This window comes from Dendrobates tinctorius, unplaced genomic scaffold, assembly GCF_039654945.1.
Source record: "Dendrobates tinctorius isolate UK_male_01 unplaced genomic scaffold, ASM3965494v1 ptg000125l, whole genome shotgun sequence".
Lineage (NCBI taxonomy): Eukaryota > Metazoa > Chordata > Amphibia > Anura > Dendrobatidae > Dendrobates > Dendrobates tinctorius.
Window position 1 is genome coordinate 18933960 of NW_027361793.1, and position 22571 is coordinate 18956530.

The 22571-nt window shown below is 47.0% G+C and overlaps 1 long non-coding RNA gene across 7 annotated transcripts in view; it reads left to right on the forward strand.

The window, feature by feature from the left end:
- Window positions 1-5751: 5751 nt before the first annotated feature.
- LOC141047004 (uncharacterized) overlaps window positions 5752-22571 on the forward strand; it is a 485357-nt gene continuing 468537 nt past the window's right edge. For all 7 annotated transcript variants that reach the window (XR_012219720.1, XR_012219722.1, XR_012219723.1 and 4 more), the window contains exons 1-2: window positions 5752-5863; window positions 7685-7792. This is a non-coding gene — a long non-coding RNA (uncharacterized lncRNA). The remainder of the gene's footprint in view (window positions 5864-7684; window positions 7793-22571) is intronic.

Consider the following 22571-nt stretch of genomic DNA (forward strand, 5'->3'; position numbering starts at 1 on the left):
TTGTAGCACTTCTCCCAAAGAAAGCATCACTGAAGAGAACAATACGATTATCAAGGCAACTTGGCAATATTCCAAGGTTGCCCCAAACCCTTGATCAACTTGCTATTCCCCAGGAGTAACAGGGGATCAATATTGATGGTATCCAGCAGCAGTTCCTTCTGCATGACTCTGGTAAGCATTTAACATTTCCATTATATAGAATTATTGCAAAGTTTATGTTGCACAAATGTGAAAAATTATCTATTACAAAGTGCTGATATAGAATACTATGTGATTATTTTACCTTAAAGGGAAACTTTGAAGATAGTATAATGTACAGTCATGGCCAAAAGTATTGACACCCCTGCAATTCTGTCAGATAATACTCAGTTTCTTCCTGAAAATGATTGCAAACACAAATTCTTTGGTATTATTATCTTCATTTAATTTGTCTTAAATGAAAAAACACAAAAAGAATTGTCCTAAAGCCAAATTGGATATAATTCCACACCAAACATAACAAAGAGGGTGGACAAAAGTATTGGCACTGTTCGAAAAATCATGTGATGCTTCTCTAATTTGTGTAATTAACAGCACCTATAACTTACCTGTGGCACCTAACAGGTGTTGGCAATAACTAAATCACACTTGCAGCCAGTTGACATGGATTAAAGTTGACTCAACCTCTGTCCTGTGTCCTTGTGTGTACCACATTGAGCATGGAGAAAAGAAAGAAGACCAAAGAACTGTCTGAGGACTTGAGAAACCAAATTGTGAGGAAGCATGAGCAATATCAAGGCTACAAGTCCATCTCCAAAGACCTGAATGTTCCTGTGTCTACCGTGCGCAGTGTCATCAAGAAGTTTAAAGCCCATGGCACTGTGGCTAACCTCTCTAGATGTGGCCAGAAAAGAAAAATTGACAAGAGATTTCAATGCAAGATTGTGCGGATGTTGGATAAAGAACCTCCACTAACATCCAAACAAGTTCAAGCTGCCCTGCAGTCCGAGGGTACAACGGTGTCAGCCCGTACTATCCGACGGCATCTGAATGAAAAGGGACTGTATGGTAGGAGACCCAGGAAGACTCCACTTCTTACCCCGAGACATAAAAAAGCCAGGCTGGAGTTTGCCAAAACTTACCTGAAAAAGCCTAAAACATTTTGGAAGAATGTTCTCTGGTCAGATGAGACAAAAGTAGAGCTTTTAGGGCAAAAGCATCAACATAGAGTTTACAGGAGAAAAAAAGAGGCATTCAAAGAAAAGTACACGGTCCCTACAGTCAAACATGGCGGAGGTTTCCTGATGTTTTGGGGTTGCTTTGCTGCCTCTGGCACTGGACTGCTTGACCGTGTGCATGGCATTATGAAGTCAGAAGACTACGAACAAATTTTGCAGCATAATTTAGGGCCCAGTGTGAGAAAGCTAGGTCTACCTCAGAGGTCATTGGTCTTCCAGCAGGACAATAACCCAAAACACACTTCAAAAAGCACTAGAAAATGGTTTGAGAGAAAGCACTGGAGACTTCTAAGGTGGCCAGCAATGAGTCCAGACCTGAATCCCATAGAACACCTGTGGAGAGATCTAAAAATGGCAGTTTGGAGAAGGCACCCTTCAAATATCAGGGACCTGGAGTGGTTTGCCAAAGAAGAATGGTCTAAAATTCCTGCAGAGCATTGTAAGAAACTCATTGATGGTTACCGGAAGCAGTTGGTCGCAGTTATTTTGGCTAAAGGTTGTGCAACCAAGTATTAGGCTGAGGGTGCCAATACTTTTGTCCGGCCCATTTTTGGAGTTTTGTGTGAAATGATCAATGTTTTGCTTTTTGCTTCATTCTCTTTTGTGTTTTTTCATTTAAGACAAATTAAATGAAGATAATAATACCAAAGAATTTGTGTTTGCAATCATTTTCAGGAAGAAACTGAATATTATCTGACAGAATTGCAGGGGTGTCAATACTTTTGGCCATGACTGTAGGGTGAGGCCTACTGATTCCAACTATGCCTCACTTGTTTAGTTGCAGTCTGATTCTCTGCTCAGCTTCAAAGTAGAAGTCCTGCCTTTGAGATACAGTGGTCTGCCATGTTCATAAGCAGAGTGGTAACCTTGTCCACCAACCATGATTTCCAGGTATCCAGCCATTGTCAATCACAGCCAGAGGACAAGGTTGTCGCATCAAACCCGCATCACTAGATGTCAATTTTAGTGTAGAATTTTCTGCTATAAATTAGCTGCAGATTGTCTGCTGCAACTACTTAGCATTACTTAGCACATGTGAATGGACCTTAAGGATTCATTAACATGTCTCCTAACCTCTGCCCTGCCCCTTTAGCCATGCCCCCTGCCAACAGCCTGAAATGAAGTTTCAATGCTGAATTAGTGCTGAGAAGAGGGTACACGATGCCCCGGTAGGTGCCGGTCACTTACCGGAGCATGGCAGGGAGTTAATTAATATTCACCACCTGCTGCCACACGCTGCTTTGATACAGGACCTGGAATGATATATGCAATAATGTGATCACTCACGTCTCAGGATTTGCATCGAAGCAGAGTGAGGAAAGCAGCACAGCAGCAGGCGGTGAGTATTAATTTATCCTTGCCATGCTCCAGGAGGAGACAGGCACCTACTAGAGAATGATAGATCCTGGGGGCCCGCTGTTCATGGGCGCATTACACCCCTTGTCGGCAGGCCCCTGATGGTCCGGGGGCAGTGGCGTCCCCTGCCTACATGGTAGGTGCGCCACTGCTGCACTGCATGTCATTTTTTTTTAACTGTGCATTTTTTCATGAGCATGTGGATGGGATTTAGACATTTACGCTGCATTTGACCCCAACCTAATGAACCGTTGAGTTAGTATGCTTTTTTTCACAAATACTTCTTACATGTTTGCTCGTTTTTCCTGATGTAAACCTTTTATTATCATGGAATTCTGCATAGTTTCTGCTGCCGTTATTCCTTTCACGACCTTGAAAATGTGACCTTTTTGAAGCTTGGATGCATTTTTAAACAGGAATATATCATTTTCCACTGGGACAATACATGTCATGGAAAAAACTATTGTTTAGATCCTTCACACCAGATTTTGCTTCAATTTAACATTTCTGTTATAAAATCAGAAAATCTGAAGCAAATTGTGAGTTTTTAACGTGAGACATGAACAACGAATGCTTCTGATTAGGAAAATTCATTGTGAATTCATCCCAAAATTCTCTGTTGCGCATCCGCCCTTTTTGCGCTGCACCGAGCGCACAAAAATGCAACACAGTGCGTTTGGCGCACGACGGCGCAGCGCAAAAAGGGCAGATGCGCGGGCAAAAGTGTACCAGCGCACGACCAGCATACCCAACGCTAATTATAGGGTATGCTGATCGCATGCAGCGTCATGTGATCGGAGAAGGAGCTGACCGGAGGAGGCACAGCCGGGGGCGGAGCTTAGCGGAGGCCCTGCGCTGCGCCCAGTAACGCTATTGTGAAACTAGCCTAAGTGTCCAAAAAAAATGCAACTCCTGGTAGAGAAAAGTTATTCCATGTGGCAGAAATGACCAGAGTACATATTAGAGATTTGAAAGCTAAAGTATAAGGAAGATATTTAAAAGGAAAAGTGTTGCTACATTACCTTAAGTAGTGGCGGTACCCCATTGCGCGTTTCGCATTTGCTTTTTCAAGGGGAGTGTGTTTTTTAATATAATCAGGTAAAATTACTTTTGAGTATCTTTTATACAGGGTGCCGCTACCTCCTGGACTAGGGCATCCGCCCCGATGCGCGTTTCGGCTCCTTTCTCAAGGGGCCTGCTACCAACCATGTGTCTCCATTATTTATAGCTCCCAGCTGCAGCGTGGTATACCGCGTGACCGGAAGTGACACTCACCACCCGGATGTGACACGTCACATCCGGGTGGTGAGCGTTACTTCCAGTCACGCGGACCAGAAGTGACCACAGTTATCTGATTATATTGTCACATCCGGGAGGTGAGAGTTACTTCCAGTCGCGCGGACCAGAAGTGACTACGGTTATCTGATTATATTTGCGGAGTATTATTGTAATTATGGGTATGAGGGTTATTGCCAGGCAAGTGGCATTGTTTTATGGTTGACATCTTGATCATAATCTGTGATGTGGCATATACAGCTTGCGATATAAATATGGCTTTATTAATATTTGTAGTAGTTTATTATTCTGGCTTTTTCAGTTCTGCGCCTTGTAGCTGCAATATATTGCTGGAAGTCCCTTTGTCTATCCGTTTTTGTGGTAGCTGTCTCTTCCTGGATTTGCGCATTTAATGAGTGACTGTGAGCAATGAGTGTATCTGTACTCTCCTACTTCCCCAGTTTTGGCAGTATGGTTTTAATGAATTTGTTTCAATAAAAATTATATTTTCATACACACAAATAATTGCCTTGTGATGATCCTTTTTCCTATGGTTCTATGAGGTACCGACAGATGCGGAGGGTCCTCTTCAGTCCTCTTCCATGCACTTCCACATTGTGTGAATATGTCATCTTCCCGAGGGAATCCCTTTAATTATTCCTAGCTAGGGATTCCCTTGATCAAGAAGACTCTCCACACAGGTAGGGACCTCGGCAAAGGGGAGAGAAGCGATTTTTATTTTCTGATGAGCAAACTCCAAACATTGCCTGTTTTGGGTCAGTGTAGTTGAACTCGAGCAGGCAATGTTCGATACGAAACCTGAACTTTCCAGATCGGGTTTGCTCATCACTAGATATAGTATGATATGTAATGGATGACAAAAAAAAGCCTTTAAGTGTAACACCACTAGTACATGACAGTAAAATGATGGTCACTTGTCTTAGATCAGGGGTGTCAAACTCATATTCACCAAGAGCCACACCAATTTAATGGTTGTCCCCAAAGGGCCGTTTGTTACTGAAAGACCAGATGCACACAATTGAGTCCCGTCCAGAACATGCATTTCTCTGCACAGAGCAGTGCATGCCCCTGTATAAGGCATGTCATGGTGGATCAGCTCTTTACCAAGCGCTGTCACATCTTCCCTGGATCTCACTGAAATCATGGAGAGCTATGGCTGCAGCTTCCAGTCGCTTGTCCTTGTCGTTGGTGCTGAAAGCTGCTGATAAACAGCTGGATCAATGCAGAATACAACTGGCCCCTATACTTGGTCTAATCTGAGGAATGGGCATCAACAGAAAAAGGGATCCTGAAGTGAGAATACCACTTTTATCTGCTGCTCCATTCTTTAGTATACTGGCAGAGTGTTCTGTGAGGGCTAATCCCAAAACCCCCCTTCTGAAGACCTGATAAAGAGGTTCTGCAGAAGCTGGTTAACCACCACTTTAGTTCAGCAAAGCCAATATCTCAGTTCTGCACAGATGGTTGGTGGGATTAACCCTGTAGTCAGTCAACAGTCCCCCTGCTTCCATACATAGCCTGCATTAAAGGGGTATTCTCATGCCGAACAGCAAAATAAGGCAACATGCTTTGAGCAATCATGTTGTGGTAAGCATGCTGCTGATCTTCCCCTCCTGCTGCTTACCTAGAGGTCTTCTGCTCATCTTTGCCTGATCTTCTCCTGATTGTGTGGGCTGGCGATTGCCTTGCTGGATCCGGAGGCCACCACGAGTCCTCTCCTTCTTCCCAGCATCCTCTTCTTCTGCTTGATTTCATCGCAGTAGTGTTTTGGTGACAGGAGAGGCACCCTGCCCCCTGGATTGACTGATGAATGGGGCAGGAGTGACGTCATGTCAGTGAGCGGCCAGGAGACATTCGGCCTCACTGCCACAGCATTCTTCATGCTTCATGGATCAGTGATCCAGGAAAGATGAAAAGACAGCCAGAAGCAGGAGAAGACATCACGGGGAACCGCTAGACTGCACTCCGGGACCCAAGAGCTGCAGGTACGACAGGTAAGTATGTCAGTTTTTTTGTGTTCTAGGGTGATAATACTCCTTTAAGGCCAGCCAATAGAGCTGCTGAAAAGGCAGCCATAAGAATCCCCAGCAATTGGGGTCCTGTATATATTTTACCCCCAGGTATGTTCAGCCTTAGATGTTTTGTTCCCTGTATGTTGACCCCACCCAAAAACTGAGGGTGAAATATCTGGGGTCAAAATGCTAAGGGCAAAACATCAGATGGTGACACTTCCAGGGACAGAATGCTGTAGGTGAAACATCCAGGGCAAACTGCTGGGGGCGAAAAATCCAGGCGCGAAACATCCAGGGGCAAAACATCGGGGGGCGAATTGCTGGGGGCGAAACATCCGGAGGCGAAACATCCGGTGTTGAACTGCTGGAGGCAAGACATCTGGGGGTGAACTGCCAGGGGAGAACTGCTGGGGGCGAAACATCCGGGGGCCAACTGCCGGGGGTGAGCTGCTGGGGGAAAACATCCGGGGGTGAACTGCTGGGGGTGAAACATCTGGGGGCGAACTGCTGGGGGAAAACATCTGGGGGCGAACTGCTGGGGGTGAAACATCCGGGGAGAACTGCTGGGGGCGAAACATCTGGGGGCGAACTGCCGGGGCGAACTGCTGGGGGCAAAACATCCGGGGGCGAAATGCTGGGGGAGAAACATCCGGGGGCGAACTGCTGGGGGAGAAACATCCGGGGGCGAACTGCTGGGGGAGAAACATCCGGGGGCGAACTGCTGGGGGAGAAACATCCGGGGGCGAACTGCTGGGGGAGAAACATCCGGGGGCGAACTGCTGGGGGAGAAACATCCGGGGGCGAACTGCTGGGGGAGAAACATCCGGGGGCGAACTGCTGGGGGAGAAACATCCGGGGGCGAACTGCTGGGGGAGAAACATCCGGGGGCAAACTGCTGGGGGAGAAACATCCGGGGGCAAACTGCTGGGGGAGAAACATCCGGGGGCAAACTGCTGGGGGCGAAACATCCGGGGGCGAACTGCTGGGGGAGAAACATCCGGGGGCAAACTGCTGGGGGCGAACTGCTCGGGGTGAAACATCCGGGGGCAAACTGCTGGGGGCGAAACATCCGGGGGCGAACTGCTGGGGGTGAAACATTCGGGGGCGAACTGCTGAGGGCGAAAAATCCTGGGGTGAACTGCTGGGGGCGAACTGCTGGGGGAAAAACATCTGGGGGTGAACTGCTGGGGGCGAAACATCCGGGGGCAAACTGCCGGGGGCGAAACATCCAGGACAAACTGCCGGGGGCGAAACATCCGGGGGCAAACTGCCGGGGGCGAAACATCCGGGGGCAAACTGCCGGGGGCGAACTGCTGGGGGCGAAACATCCGGGACAAACTGCCGGGGGCGAACTGCTGGGGGCGAAACATCCGGGGGCGAAACATCCGAGGGCAAACTGCTGGTGCGAAACATCCGGGGGCGAACTGCTGGAGGCGAAACATCCGGGGGCGAACTCCTGGGGACTGCTGGGAGCGAAATGTGCGGGGGTGAAATGTGCGGGGGAGAAACCTCCTGGGGTCCAAATGCTAGGGACAAAATGTGCGGGGGCGAAATGTACCCGGGGGCAAACTGCTGGGGGCGAACTGCTGGGGGTGAACTGCTGGGGGCGAACTGCTGGGGGCGAAACATCCAAATCCGTTTTCAAGTCATACTCCGGCTCAGTATTCTGTTTTTTCTTATCCATATGCTAACTTGGTTATTTTTCTATATGTGTTTAGTAAGCTCAATTCTATTACTGTATCTATGCAGTAAGCTTGGTTTAGCTCTCACATCTATGTACTAACCTCTACTGCTTTATTGCAGTGGCCAGAGATAAGCAGTATACGGCCAGTATACAAGAATATACTGCCACCTGATGAAGACGGGAGATTGCTGTTGAAACGCGTTGTGGATATTACCTCCTTAATAAAGGTTTGTATCTTTTCAACCTACAATTGCCTCCTCCATTTTCATTATAGAGCTCCTTAAAGACCACATTTTCTTTTCATTTCCTTTACAAATCATGTCCTATCAGTCTAATTAAACATAGCTGGACTCCAGTGAAGGAGTAGAACCATCTCATGGAGGATCACAAGGAAATGGTCAGCATGTGACTTAAATATGAGTGTCTGACCAAAGGATCTGAATACTTATGACCATGTGATATTTCAATTTTTCTTTTTTAATAAATTTGCACAAATTTCTACATTTATTTTTTTTTCAGTCAAGATGGGGTGCAGAGAGTACATTAATGAGTGAAAAAATGAACTTTTAAGAGTGAAAAATTTAAAGGGGTCTGAATACTTTCCGTACCCACTGTAGCTGTATGAGAGGTTGTTTTTTGCAAGGCAAGTTGTTTTTTCGAATTTTGGCATTTTAGCCGCAGTTTTTTTATGCAAATTTTCAGCTGCATTTTACAATATCAGCAAAGTCTATGAGATTTCAGAAATCTCATGCACACAGCTTGGTTTTTTGGTCCTTTAGTATTTTGTGCTTTGCTTGTTTTTTGCAGAATAGAGCATGTCACTTCTTTCAGCATTTTTTCTGCATTTTTCACCCATTAAAAGTAATGGGTGGTGAAAAAATGCTGAAAAAATGCAGGTATCAGGTTTTGCTGTGTTTTTTTGTGCCAAAACCTTATGAAGTAGAATATGATTTTTGTTGTCAGTAAAAAACTGTATCAGCATGCACAAGAGACAAATGTACTATGACAAAAACACAGCAAAAAACACAAGAAAAAACAAGCAAAACCTGCTTTTTTCTGCAGCTTCTTTACTGCCAAGTGAGCAGGTTTTGCAAAAGAAAAAAATGTTGTGAGTATACCCTATTATTGCTACTCCTACTCCTAGCTCCTTCTTCAGGCATAATACACACGTAATGCTTCCTGGTGGTTATATACACTCCAAAAAGTTGTCACCAAACAGGTTCCTCCATGTAATTAGTTAGCACCTGTGGTATGCAAATGCTGAATAACATGATTGGTTGGATCAACTAATGAACCATGGTATAAGAATTTATAAAAACAAGTATAAGAAGTGTTTACAAATCCAAGTAGGAAAATTACCAAGATCCATCCATATATATAAAAATAAGTGTATGTATGTACGTGTGTGTGTGTGTGTGTGTGTGTGTGTGTGTGTGTCAAGCCATGCCCACTCGACAAAGCCCCGCCCACTCCACACACAAAGCCCCTGATATTAAATATCCAATATATATCTATATGTATAAAACTGAATGTATGTATGTGTGTGTTAGCAACCATCCACAAAGCATCTTTCATTTCACCAGAGCCGTTCAAAAGTAGCTGAGCTGTGATTGGTTGCTATGAGCAACAGTTTTCCTTGCAACCAATCATGTTGTGAATTCTCTTTCTGGGCTCCTAATGGTTACTGAAGGTAGTGGAGCTGGTCAAATTGACAGAGGTGTTGCGAATTCTCTTTCTGGACTCCCTCCAGTGGTTACTGGAGGTCGTGGAGCTGGTCAGATTGACAGAGGCTTGCCACCTGATAATGATGACGACGATTGGAGATCTGGGGTTTCTGACTGGAATATTTAAGATAGCTGACTTCCTTCAATCCCTGCTGGTGATTTTCTTCCTGTGCCTTCTGAGGTCTGATGTCTCCTGCTCTATTCCTGCATGGTTCAGCTAAGTGTTCATTTGCTAATCTTTTTGCATTTGATCTGTTTTTTTCTATCTCTGCTTTGTGCGGGTCAGCTTGCTCCTGCTGGGGCTGTGCTGGATCACCGCCCATATGTTACTGCTTGTGTCAGTTTGTTCTGTCCCCTGTTATATTGGTCTCTTTTTGCTTTGTTTTCAGTATATACCAGAGTGCTGATATAGTGGGGCGAAGTCGTGTGACTTCAGTGTTTTTTTATGCATCAGACGTGTTGGTTTTTTCAGGTTTTTTTGCGTGATTGCAGACAGCGTCTTTCCTTTCCTGTCCTGTCTAGTCAGTTTGGGCCCCATCATTTGCTCAGTATATTTTTCTGCCTGCATTTGTGTTTTCATCTTGTCTCACCGACAGTATATGTTTGGGGGCTATCTATTCCTTTGGGGTCTACTCCGGGGCAGTTGGCAGTTTAGATTTCACCTTTCTTGCTTTAGGCTGAGTTAGCTCTCTAGCCTTGCAGAGGCATCTAGGGCATCGTAGGTACGCTCCACGGCTACTGCTAGTTGTGTGGATAGGATCAGGGGTCTGCAATCCGCTAAGTTACCAACCTCTCTGGTTTTCTGTAGCTTAGGCTGGTCCTGCTATCCTCCTCGGTGACCCAATCATAACACAATCACTAAGCATCTCTCATTTCACCAGAGCAGGTTAAAAGAAGCTGAGCTGTGATTGGTTGCTTTGAGCAAGTTTTCCCACTTGACAACACCTCAGCAGACACTGACATGGTGGGAGAAATCTAGCATCCCTGGGAACATAAGCTCCCAGCCATTGTCTGCCCCCCCAAAAAGGAGCAGAGACCACATGACAGAAATGAATCCCCCATCCCGTGCCCATATACACATCACACATCCTCCATCCTATAGGCACATCTTCCCTCTTAAAGGGATCATTGGTATGGAAGACAGAGCAAATCCATCCAGCGGCTTGGTTTTGACCCCAGGCCTCTCTTAAAGGGATCCCCGGTATGGAAGTTAGGACCATTCCACTCAGCTCTGTGGTTCTGACCCCAGGGTCTCTTAAAGGGATCATTGGCATGGAAGTTAGGGCAAATCCCTCAGCGCTTTGATTATGACCCGAGGGTTCTATTAAAGGGATCATTGGTATGCAAGTCAGGGCAAACCAACTCAGCACTCTGGTTCTGATGCAAGGCCCCTCTTAACGGGATCATTGGTATGGAAGTGAGGGCAAATCCACTCTGCGCATTGGTACTGACCCCAGGCCTCTCTTAAAGGGATCTCCGGTATGGATGTTAGGGTAAATCCCTCAGCGCTCTGATTCATACCCCAGACTTCTATTAAAGGGATCATTGGTATGGAAGTCAGGGCAAATCCACTCAGCATTCTGGTTCTGATGCCAGGCCTCTCTTAAAGGGATCCCCGGTATGGAAGTTAGGACCGTTCCACTCAGTGCTCTGGTTCTGACCCCAGGCTGATGGGATGACGTGGGATATTAGCGGTAGTAGTCTGGTGGCTGACGGGATGATGGGGGATATTAGGGGTAGTAGTCCGGTTGCTCTGGCTGATGGGATGATGTGGGATATTAGGGGTAGTAGTCCAGTGGCTCTGGCTGACGGGTTGATGTGGGATATTAGGGGTAGTAGCCTGGCGGCTGTTACAGGATGATGTGGGATATTAGTGGTAGTTTTCTGGTGGCTTTGGCTGACGGGATGATGTGGGATATAAGGAGTAGAGTTGAGCGACTTTTGCTTTTTTAGGGTCGAGTTTCGTTTCATGAAACCCGACTTTTCCAAAAGTCGGGTCGAGCAAAATCGGCCGACTATAGGGAAAAGTTAGGGGGTCCAACCGAAACACGAAACCCAATGTAAGTCAATGGGGAATTAAAGTCGGCAGAGAGAGGAGGACAGGAAACACACCTACAGTGCCCATTTGAATGCCAAAAGCATCAATTCTTCTTACTTAAGCTTGTCAACCTTAATTAACTTCATAATACTAGTTACGCTCAGAAAAATGGGGGTTATTTGGCTAAAGTTGTGGGGGGTAGGGCTGGCTCCAGGTTTTCATGTGCCCTGGGCGAAAGAGCGCCCCTTTAACATACCACAACTCATCATGCTCCGATACGGCAGAGAAATAGCGGTATAGTACAATGAAAAATACTTCACTTTTTACATCTCATGACGAGGCCCATCTATTTCTCCATACAGAATCATTGGTCCCATATAATGTTTGAAACAGTATATGATGAGCTCCACATAATGCTACAGTATATGTTGGTCCCCATGGATGAAGCTCCACTGTCTTATGGGCCCAAATAATGCTCCAAACATAATGGGCCCCATTTCTAATGCTCTAGTGTATAATGGGCCCTGTAAATGCTGCTACAGTGTCTGATGTCCACCTTTGGAATGTTCCAGTGTATGGTCGGCCCTATCTATCATTCTCCAGAGTATAGTGCTCCCCAAAAATTGCTGTCCCAACATTGAAAACATTGAAATAAGTCTCCTTGCTAGGGAATCCCTGTACTAGTCTGGACTCCTCGTCGTCCCCATCTTCCATCTCACTGCACAGTATTTCAACCTTGCAAGTGCTGTGATCCTGAGCAAGCAGGGGGGGCCTACTCATTGGCGACGGCACTGGCACAGGGCCCCTGATAGTACGGTGGTGTGTCTGACGGCGGGTGGGCCGAACCTGCACTTTCATCTGCACCTTCCTCTTTGTCACCGTGTAAGATGGAACTGTATATGGGAAGGGTAACCTGAATTTCATCAGGGTCAGATTCAGGCTGTGTAGCGTGTGAGGGGAATGTAGTGGTCTGGGTCAATGTACCAGCAGATTCATCGAGCAGTGGCTGGGCATCAGTGCACTTGTGTCGCCCCCAGGAGTACGGTCGCCACAGTGGCATTACCTTCCTCCTAGGGAGTGTGATGTCATGCTTGGGAGCAACGAAGAATCTCTCTAGCAGATTAACTGATTGGGCGGCGTTATTCCCACGAGTCACGACCCTCCAAACAGCGTTCATGAAGGCAAAGTGTTTGTTTTACGTGGGCAGTATGGTTGCAAAGCTGAACCTTAAAGGAATGTCAAGAAGGGCACCACAAGGAGTGGAGCCTACGGCGTAATTTGACTTAACACGGGCAACCTCAACCATCCAGCAACAAAAAAGATGCACACATTGCAAGCTTAATTCCATTAACGAACGAGACTCCGTCATGTCCCGCGGTCCGAGTCCGGCTTACTAGAGGGACACGCGAGGCTCTGGCACATGAGATTGGCCAATAACTGGTGTGTCATGCCCTTACATGTCCGTGGCTGCATGTGCACTACACTGAAAAGGCCAGCGTTTGTCGCTTACAGGTGCAGATAACCCGCTCAACAACGTTAGTGATGGGGATCTGGGATTACAATTATTACCAGCGAACGATGATTTCCCAGTAAATGCAGGTCAACCGCAGTTCCGGAATTAGGCCTAACCGTCATTCCTGAAAAAATGAAAAACTTACGTGTGCAAACCACAGGTGATGTAGCTTGCTTAACAAATCGCCAGCCGTTCTCAGGTCCAGTATGGATTACACGTGATTGCACAAAGGTGAGAAAGGGTACATGTATCCCCGGATAACATGTATGGATAGCATAGTGTACACATTCAAAATATATGTCTATAGATCAGGAGGCAGGCTCAGACGGTGTCAGGCCCAGTACGGATTACACAAAGGTGAGAAAGGGTACCGTATCCCTGGATAACATGTATGGATAGCATAGTGTACACATTCAAAATATATGTCTATAGATCAGGAGGCAGGCTCAAATGGTGTCAGGCCCAGTATGGATTACACGTGATTGCACAAAGGTAAGAAAGGGTACCGTATCCCCGGATAACATGTATGGATAGCATAGTGTACACATTCAAAATATATGTCTATAGATCAGGAGGCAGGCTCAAACGGTGTCAGGCCCAGTATGGATTACACGTGATTGCACAAAGGTGAGAAAGGGTACCGTATCACCGGATAACATGTATGGATAGCATAGTGTACACATTCAAAATATATGTCTATAGATCAAGAGGCAGGCTCAAACGGTGTCAGGCCCAGTATGGATTTGACAGCCCAGACTACACAGCGGAGGAGCAGGGAGAGGTAAAGATTGCAAATGCTGGGGCCCTGCCCAAGCAAGGGGGGCCCACTCGTGGGCATCGGTACTGGCACTGGGCCCCTCATAGTACGGCGGTGTGTCTGACGGCCGGTGTGCACCACCACCGTCAGAGACAGTTGATTGCACTATGAGGGACCCTGTGCCAGTGCCCGCGCCCAAGAGTCGGCCTACCCACCTGTCCAGGGCAACGGCACTCGCACGGTTTCATGCGCTAGGTGGTGACCCCGGCCATGGAGGGGGGGGGGGAGGCAGCACAGTTAGGGAGTTTTAGAAAGTGGCATATGTTGATGTTGGACATTCAGCTGATGCAAAAGGCGAAATTGTTCAAGTCCCAGGAAGAGGAGGACCAAAGCAAGCCATTTTTCTGTCACCCTATGTGTCATCAGGGGAAGGTGGGACAAAATCCTTGGAAACCCATGCATGGTTCATTTTAATGAAGGTTAGATCATCCACATTTTGGGTTGACAGACGGGTCCTTTTTTCTGTCAGGATTGATCCAGCTGCACTGAAGACTCTTTCCGATAGCACACTTGCAGCTGGGCAAGCAAGCTCCTGTAAAGCATATTGTGCCAATTCAGGCCCGGTGTCCAGTTTAGCGGCCCAATAGTCAAAGGGGAATGACCTGTGCGGGAGAACATCGATATGGGAGGAAAAGTAGTTTGTAGCCATAGTTGACAACTGCTGTCTCCTGTCACTTTCCATCGATGCAGTATTACCAGTTGTGTGAGCGGTACTTGAAAAATCAGTCCACAACATTGTCATGAAACCCCTGTCTCCAACGCCACTTCTGCTGTGTGCACCATGAACACCTCTGCCAAGCTGCCCCCGGCCCGTACGGCTCGTGTGAGAACCATCAACGCTGCTGTGTGCTGGGAATGCCTCAAGCAACCGATTTACCAGAGTTGCTTGTTTATTAGCCAATATTAGGTCAAGGTTCTCCTGTGGCATGATGTTTTGTAATTTGCCTTTATAGCGTGGATCCAGGATGCTGGCCAACCAGTAGTCGTCATCGTTCATCATTTTGGCAATGCGGGGGTCCCTTTTTAGGATCTGCAAGGCATAATCTGACATGTGGGCCAATGTTCCCGGTGTCAATGATGCACTGAGAGTGCTGGTTGGAGGAGCACTTTCTGACAAATCCACATCCCTCCAGTCACGCACAAACCCTGTACCAGACCTTGCCATGCCAACATTTTCACTTACCCCACGAGATGCATCCTCCTCCCCTAAGTAATCATCCCCATCATCCTCCGCCTCCTCCTCCTCTTCTTCCTCCACCTCGTCCAGGAGAGGTCCCTGAGCAGACAATGGCTGAATGTCATCAAGGATTCCCTCCTCCTCTTCCTCCTCGTCAACATTAGCTGCAGACGCCTGCTCCTTAAGGTGCGTCAAAGTTTGCATGAGCAGACGCATAAGTGGGATGCTCATGCTTAGGATGGCGTCATCTGCGCTTACCAGCCATGTGCATTCCTCAAAACACTGAAGGACTTTACAGAGGTCTTTCAGCTTCGACCACTGCACACCTGTCAACTCCATGTCTGCTCTCAAAGTGCCTGGCCGTGTATCCTCCCACAAATGCATTATGGCCTGCCTCTGTTCGCACAGCCGCTCAACCATGTGCAGGTTGGAGTTCCACCTTGTTGCAATGTCGATAATGAGGCGGTGGTTGGGAAGGTGGGGCAATCGCTGCAGCTTCTGCATACGAATGGAGTGTACAGGCGACCGGCGGATGTGCGCGCACAGTCTTCGCACCTTCTGGAGCAGGGCTGTTAACTCCGGATAATTTTTGAGGAAGCACTGCACCACCAGGTTCAAGGTGTGAGCCAAGCAAGGTATGTGGCTGAGTTTTGAAAGGGCTATGGCTGCCACAAAATTACGGCCGTTATCACTAACTACCTTGCCTGCCTCAAGATGTATACTGCCCAGCCATGACTCAGATTGCTGAAAGTACTCAGCCAGCATCTCCGCGGTGTGTCTGTCGCCCAAACACATCATCTGCAACACAGCCTGCTGACGCTTTCCACTAACTGCTCGATAGGGGGACACCTCGTGTGCAACAGTGGCAGCTGCAGATGGAGTGCTCGTACGACTGCGATCTGTGGACGAGCTTTCACTTCTGGAGGAGGAGGAGGGTCGAACGCCTACAGCCAACTGTTTCCTATACCGTGGGCTAGGCAGCACTGTCCCACCACCGCTGTCCCCTGTGGACCCTGCATCCGCCACATTAACCCAGTGCGCAGTGATGGACACGTAACGGCCCTGGCCATGCCGACTGGACCATGCATCTGTTGTGAGGTGCACCTTTCCACTCACTGACTGCTTGAGTGCATGGACAATGCGGTCTTTCACATGATGGTGGAGGGCTGGGATGGCTTTGCGAGAGAAGAAGTGGCGACTGGGTAGGTCATAGCGTGGTACTGCATAGGCCATGAGTTCGCGGAAAGCTGCGCTTTCCACCAACCGATAGGGCATCATCTCTAACGAGATTAGTTTGGCAATGTGGGCGTTCAAACCCAGTGTACGCGGAGGAGAGACTGAGTACTTTCTTGACCTACTCAGTCTCTGGGAGGGTGAGCTGGACTTGAGAGCTGCATATGGTGGAACTAGCGGTGGACAGGGTGGACTGAGAGAGGGTTGATGATGGAGTTGGTGTTCTTTCTGATGGCCTAGATTCAGTCTTTCGTTGATATAACAGTGGGATTCCCTGACTGCTTTGGAATTGCAATGACACCTCAACATTTGCTGCTGTGCTAACCGGTGGGCTTACAGTGGGGGAAACAATGTAGCGTTGCTGACTACCTTCTTTGTGATCAGTTGCACATGTGGTACTTGAGGTTTGGTGTTGTGTCCACGCTTGCAAGTGCATGCTGGTTAAATGTCTAAGCTTGCAACTGGTTTTCAAATTTTTCAGATTTTTCCCTCGGCTAAAGGTCTTTGCGCACTTCTTACAGATAACCTTGGCCTGATCATGAGGATTTTGTTCAAAAAAGTGCCACACTGCACTCTTCCTACTTTGGAAGACATTTTGCGGCCTAGCACGCTGTGCTATTTTGACCGTCTGGACAAGCTATCCAGCAACTCTTGATTTTTGGAACCTGTCTTTGGAGTGCTCCGGGCCTGCCAGATAACAGCTGTTGCGATGTCGATGTCTGCTGTGGATGCTCCTCCTCCTCATCTGAGCTATTGGAAGCAGCACCCTCTTCCCACAATGGATGCCAATCTGGGTCAACAACTGGGTCATCCATCACCTCCTCTTCAATGTCATGTGCACCTTCCTCTGTGTCACCGTGTATGGTGCTATAGTATGCGGGAAGGGGCACCTGAGTCTCATCAGGGTCAGAATCTGGCTCATTACACTGCGAGGACAATGTAGTGCTCTGACTGAATGTACCAGCAGAATCATCCATCAGCGGCTGTGCATCAGTGCACTCCATGTCAGATTCATCTTGGCCTGGGTAATTCACCATTTCACTTGATAACCCATACATGGTATGTGAAAACAGCTCCATGGAGTAATCAGTTGTATGGCCTGCGTCATCCTTCAATTTTGGTTGGGGTGAAGGACACAAGGAAAGGTGTGAACATGACCCTCCAATGACGACTCAGTGCATTTATTTTTTACAACTTCAGAAGAGGAGGCGATAGAACTGGAGGCTGAGTCAGCAATGTAAGCCAAAACTATTTCCTGAAGCTCTGGCTTTAAAAGCGGTTTGCCAACTCCTAGTAAACTAAGCCTTCGAGGCCTTGTGGAGCCAGACGATGACGCAGGCTCAACACCTCCTGCATTCGGTCCTATTTTGCTTTTGCCACTACCATCAGATCCACCACCAACACCATCATTACCAGCTGGCAACCCCCGCCCAATTCCACAGCCTCTTCCACCAGCCTTCCTCATTTTTGGTAAAAATGTACACAAAATCCCACAAACTATACAGTGTTGTGAGTTCATTTTCCCCTTCGTCACTGAGGTCTGGTGAACTCCCTATTCTGGTGAAGGAAGGTAATGAGCCTGATTATCAGGCACCTGAACCTGATGAGGATGACTGGCTGAGTGGAGTCACGGACTGGATATAAGGCTGCCGACGCCCTTCTGCCCTGCGGGTGATTTCTCTGTGGACTTCTAGGAGACCAGTCTGATTCCTGCTCCTCTAAGCTAAGTTTTCTGCTTTGCCTGTTTGCATTAGTGTTTTGTTTTCCTTGCTTTTTGGATTCTGCCATTCCCTGCTGGGGTGAGCTGAATCTCCTTTTGCCTGTAGCTCTGTCTTCAGAATATTCCTGAGTACTGACATAGCTTTTTTGAAGCCTAGCGTCTTCAGGGCCTTTTTCACTGTCAGTCTGTTGGCTCTTATTTTCATAGGGTTTTTCACGGATTGCAGAGAGCAGCCTTCCTGTCCTTTTCTATCTAGCTAGACTGGGCCCCGTCTTTGCTCAGTCTATCTTTCTGCCTGTGTTGGTGTTTTCATCTTGCTTCACTGTCATTATATGTTGGGGGCTGCCTATTGCTTTGGGGTCTGCTCTGGGGCAGTTTAGTTTTCCCCTTTCTTTAGGCCTAGCTATTTCTCCGGCTGTGATCAAGGGGTCTAGGGCATCGTAGGAACCCCCCACGGCTACTGCTAGTTGTGTTGATAGGTTCAGGGGTCTGCAATCCGATAGCTGCCAACTTCTCTGGTTTTCTGGACTTAGCTAGCACTTCTGTCTTTGCCTCCTACGGTGACTCAATCATAACAGAATCACCCGCCTTACTGCAGATCCTAGGGTACTCAATAGCAGGAAAGAATTGTGTTTAAAAAAAAAAAAAAAAAAAAAAAAAAAAAAGGTGTGTGTATATTCTTTCCTCTATATCTCTGAGGCCGTAGGGGGATTTTTTTTTCTCTCAATGGAGATAAAGCAATTGTCTGATCGTGTGGAGCAGCTCGCTGCGGAAGTGCGGGGAATTTCCGCCTACCTTGCTCGTTCGCATGCTGTTGAACCAAAGATCCCTACACCTGATGTATTTTTTGGGGATCGATCTAAATTTTTGAGTTTCAAAAATAATTGTAAATTATTTTTTGCCTTGAAGCCTAACTCGTCAGGGAGCTCCGCACAGCAGGTTAAAATTGTCATCTCTTTGCTGCGTGGCGATCCCCAGGATTGGGCGTTTTCTTTGAAACCAGATGATCCTATTCTGACTAATGTGAATGCATTCTTTCAAGCTTTGGGGTTGTTGTATGACGAACCTAATGCTATTGATCAGGCTGAAAAGACCCTGTTGGCATTGAACCAGGGTGGAGATTCTGCAGAGTTGTACTGTCAAAAGTTCCTAAAGTGGGCGGTCCTTATTACCTGGAGTGATAATGCCTTGGCTGCTCTCTTTCGGAAGGGTTTGTCAGAAGCCGTAAAAGATACTATGGTGGGATTTCCTATTCCCTCTGGTCTGGACGATTCTATGTCATTAGCCATTCAGGTTGATCGGCGTTTATGTGAACACAGGATTGCACGAGAGGTGTTGCCACCGGTTGAACAGACGTCTGAACCTATGCAATGTGATAGAGTTTTGTCTAAGGCGCAACGTCAGGAGTTTAGAAGGCGTAATAAGCTGTGTTTTTTCTGTGGAGATGCCTCGCATATTATTTCTGTTTGTCCTAAACGAGAGAGACGCTTTGCACACACATTTTCTGTTGGTGGTGTTCAACCTAAGTTTCTTCTGGCAATTACTCTAATCTGCTCCCTGTCCACATTTTCCGCCAAGGCTTTTGTGGATTCGGGAGCAGCGCTAAACCTAATGGACTTGGATTTTGCTAAACGTTGTGGATTTCCGATGACACCTCTGCAGACGCCTATCCCTTTGAGGGGGATTGATGCTACTCCTTTGGCTAAAAATAAACCTCAGTTTTGGACCCAGGTGGTCATGCGGGGGTCGCCCCAGACCAACAAGAAAATTGCAGATTTTTGGTGTTGCATGGTCTGCATGATGCCGTTGTTCTGGGGTTTCCCTGGTTGCAAATTCATAATCCAGTTTTGGATTGGAAATCTGTGTCTGTGGTGAGTTGGGGTTGTCGGTGTACCTTTAGTGAGGCTCCGGTTTTTTCCACCTCTCCTCACCTCTCGCATGATGTTCCTGACTATTTGGCGGACTTTTATGATGTATTTAGTGAGAATGAGTCTGTGTCCTTGCCTCCTCATAGGAGTTATGACTGTGCAATTGAACTAAGCCCGGGGTGTAAATTTCCCAAGGGTCGGCTCTTCAATTTATCTGTACCTGAGCACGAGGCTATGCGGTCCTATATTAAGGAGGCGTTGGAGAAGGGTCTTATTAGACCATCCTCTTCACCCTTAGGGGCTGTTTTTTTTTTTGTGGCCAAAAAGGATGGTTCTTTAAGGCCTTGTATTGATTATTGTGCCCTCAATAAAATTACTATTAAACATCAGTATCCGTTACCCCTGATTTCGGATCTATTCTCTAGAGTTAGAGGTGCTTGCTGGTTTACCAAGCTTGACCTCAGGGGGACGTATAATCTTATCCGCATTAAGCAGGGGATGAATGGAAGACGGCGTTTAATACTCCGGAGGGACATTTTGAGTACCTGGTGATGCCTTTTGGGCTCACTAATGCCCCTTCTGTCTTCCAGTGCTTCATGAACGATACTTTCCGAGACTTTGTCGATAAATTTTTGATTATCTATCTGGATGATATTTTGATCTTCTCCAAGGATTGGGATTCTCATGTGGAACATATTCGGACTGTGTTCCGGATCTTGAGGGAAAATTACCTGGATGTTAAAGTATCGAAATGCCTTTTTGGAGTACAGAGGATTTCATTTTTGGGATTTATTTTGTTTCCGTCAACTATTGAAATGGACCCGGCCAAGGTACAGGCCATTTATGATTGGGTTCAGCCCACTTCTTTGAAGGCCCTCCAGAAGTTTTTGGGTTTTGCTAATTTTTATCGGAAATGTATAGCAAAATTTTCTAGCATTGCCAAGCCATTGACTGATCTGACTAAGAAGGGTGCTGATGTGTTGAATTGGTCTCCGGAGGCTGTTGCTTCCTTTCAGGAGCTGAAGCGAAGATTTACCTCTGCCCCGGTTTTGCGGCAACCTGATGTCTCACTCCCGTTCCAGGTAGAGGTGGATGCTTCTGAGATTGGTGCAGGAGCTGTTTTGTCCCAAAAGGATCCTGTAACAGCTAAAATGAATCCCTGTGCTTTCTTTTCCCGAAAGTTCTCTCCATCTGAACGTAACTATGATGTGGGAAATCGGGAACTGTTGGCCATGAAATGGGCATTTGAGGAGTGGAGACATTGGTTGGAGGGAGCTAAACATCAAGTTGTGGTCCTCACTGACCACAAGAATTTGATTTACCTAGAGTCGGCTAAATGCTTGAACCCTAGACAGGCTAGGTGGGCCTTGTTTTTTACACGTTTTGATTTTGTGGTCTCTTTTCTTCCTGGAACTAAGAATGTCAAGGCAGACGCCCTCTCTAGGAGTTTCTTTGCTGATTCTCCTGTGGTGACCAAGCCTGCTACCATCCTAGGCGAAGGGGTAGTTCTTTCTGCCATCGCGCCCGATTTGAGACTTGCTCTGCAAGAGTTCCAGGAGGACAAACCTGAGCGTTGTCCCAGTGGAAAGTTGTATGTTCCTGACCAGTGGAAGAAGAGAGTGATGTCTGAAGTTCATTGCTCTGCATTGGCTGGTCATCCAGGTATTTTTGGTACTAGAGATCTGGTGAGTCGCTCTTTTTGGTGGCCCACCTTGTCTCATGATGTCAGGAATTTTGTGCAGTCCTGTGTGACTTGCTCCCGGTCTAAATCTTGTTCTCGCTCTAGTGTGTTGTTGATGCCTTTGCCTGTCCCCAGGAGGCCATGGACCCATATTTCAATGGATTTCATCTCTGATATGCCGGTCTCTCAAAGAATGACTGTTATTTGGGTGATTTGTGATAGGTTCTCTAAGATGGTTCATCTTGTACCACTCCCTAAGTTGCCATCTTCCTCTGAGTTGGTGCCCCTGTTTTTGCAACAGGTGGTTCGCTTACACGGGATTCCTGAGAACATTGTATCTGACAGAGGAGTTCAGTTTGTGTCTAGATTTTGGAGGACTTTCTGTTCCAAGCTGGGAATTCAGTTGTCCTTCTCCTCTGCTTTTCACCCTCAGACCAATGGGCTGACAGAGAGAACAAACCAGACCTTGGAGTCGTATTTGAGATGTTTTATTTCCGCTGATCAGGATGATTGGGTTTCATTTTTGCCCTTGGCCAAATTTGCTTTAAATAATAGAGCTAGTTCTGCCACTTTGATGTCACCTTTTTTTTTGTAACTTTGGGTTTCATCCTCGATTTTCTTCAGGGCAGGTGGAGCCTTCTGCCTGCCCAGGTGTTGACACTGTGGTGGAGAGAATGCACCAGATCTGGGACCAAGAGGTGGATAAGTTCTCTCTCTCCCAGGAAAAGGCCCAGCGGTTTTCCAATCGACATAGGACCATTGGTCCCCAGTTTAAGATTGGTGATATGGTGTGGTTATCATCAAAAAATATTGCTATGAAGGTAGCTTCTCCTAAGTTTAAGCCTAGATTTATTGGACCTTACAAGATTTTGGAGATTATTAATCCGGTCTCTTCCTGTCACATTTAAAATCCATAATGTGTTCCATAAGTCCTTGTTGAAGAGGTTTGTTGAACCAGTTGTTCCTGGGGTGGCACCTCCGGACCCTGTATTGGTTGAAGGTAACATGGAATATGAGGTAGAGAAAATACTGGATTCCCGTCTGGCTAGACGGAGACTCCAGTATTTGGTTAAGTGGAAGGGTTATGGTCAGGAGGATAATTCCTGGGTCACTGCCTCTGATATTCATGCCAAAAGATTGGTGCGTGCATTTCATCGGGCTCACCCTGATCGCCCTGGTGGCGTGGTTGAGGGTTCGGTGACCCCTCCTCAAGGGGGAGGTACTGTTGTGAGTTC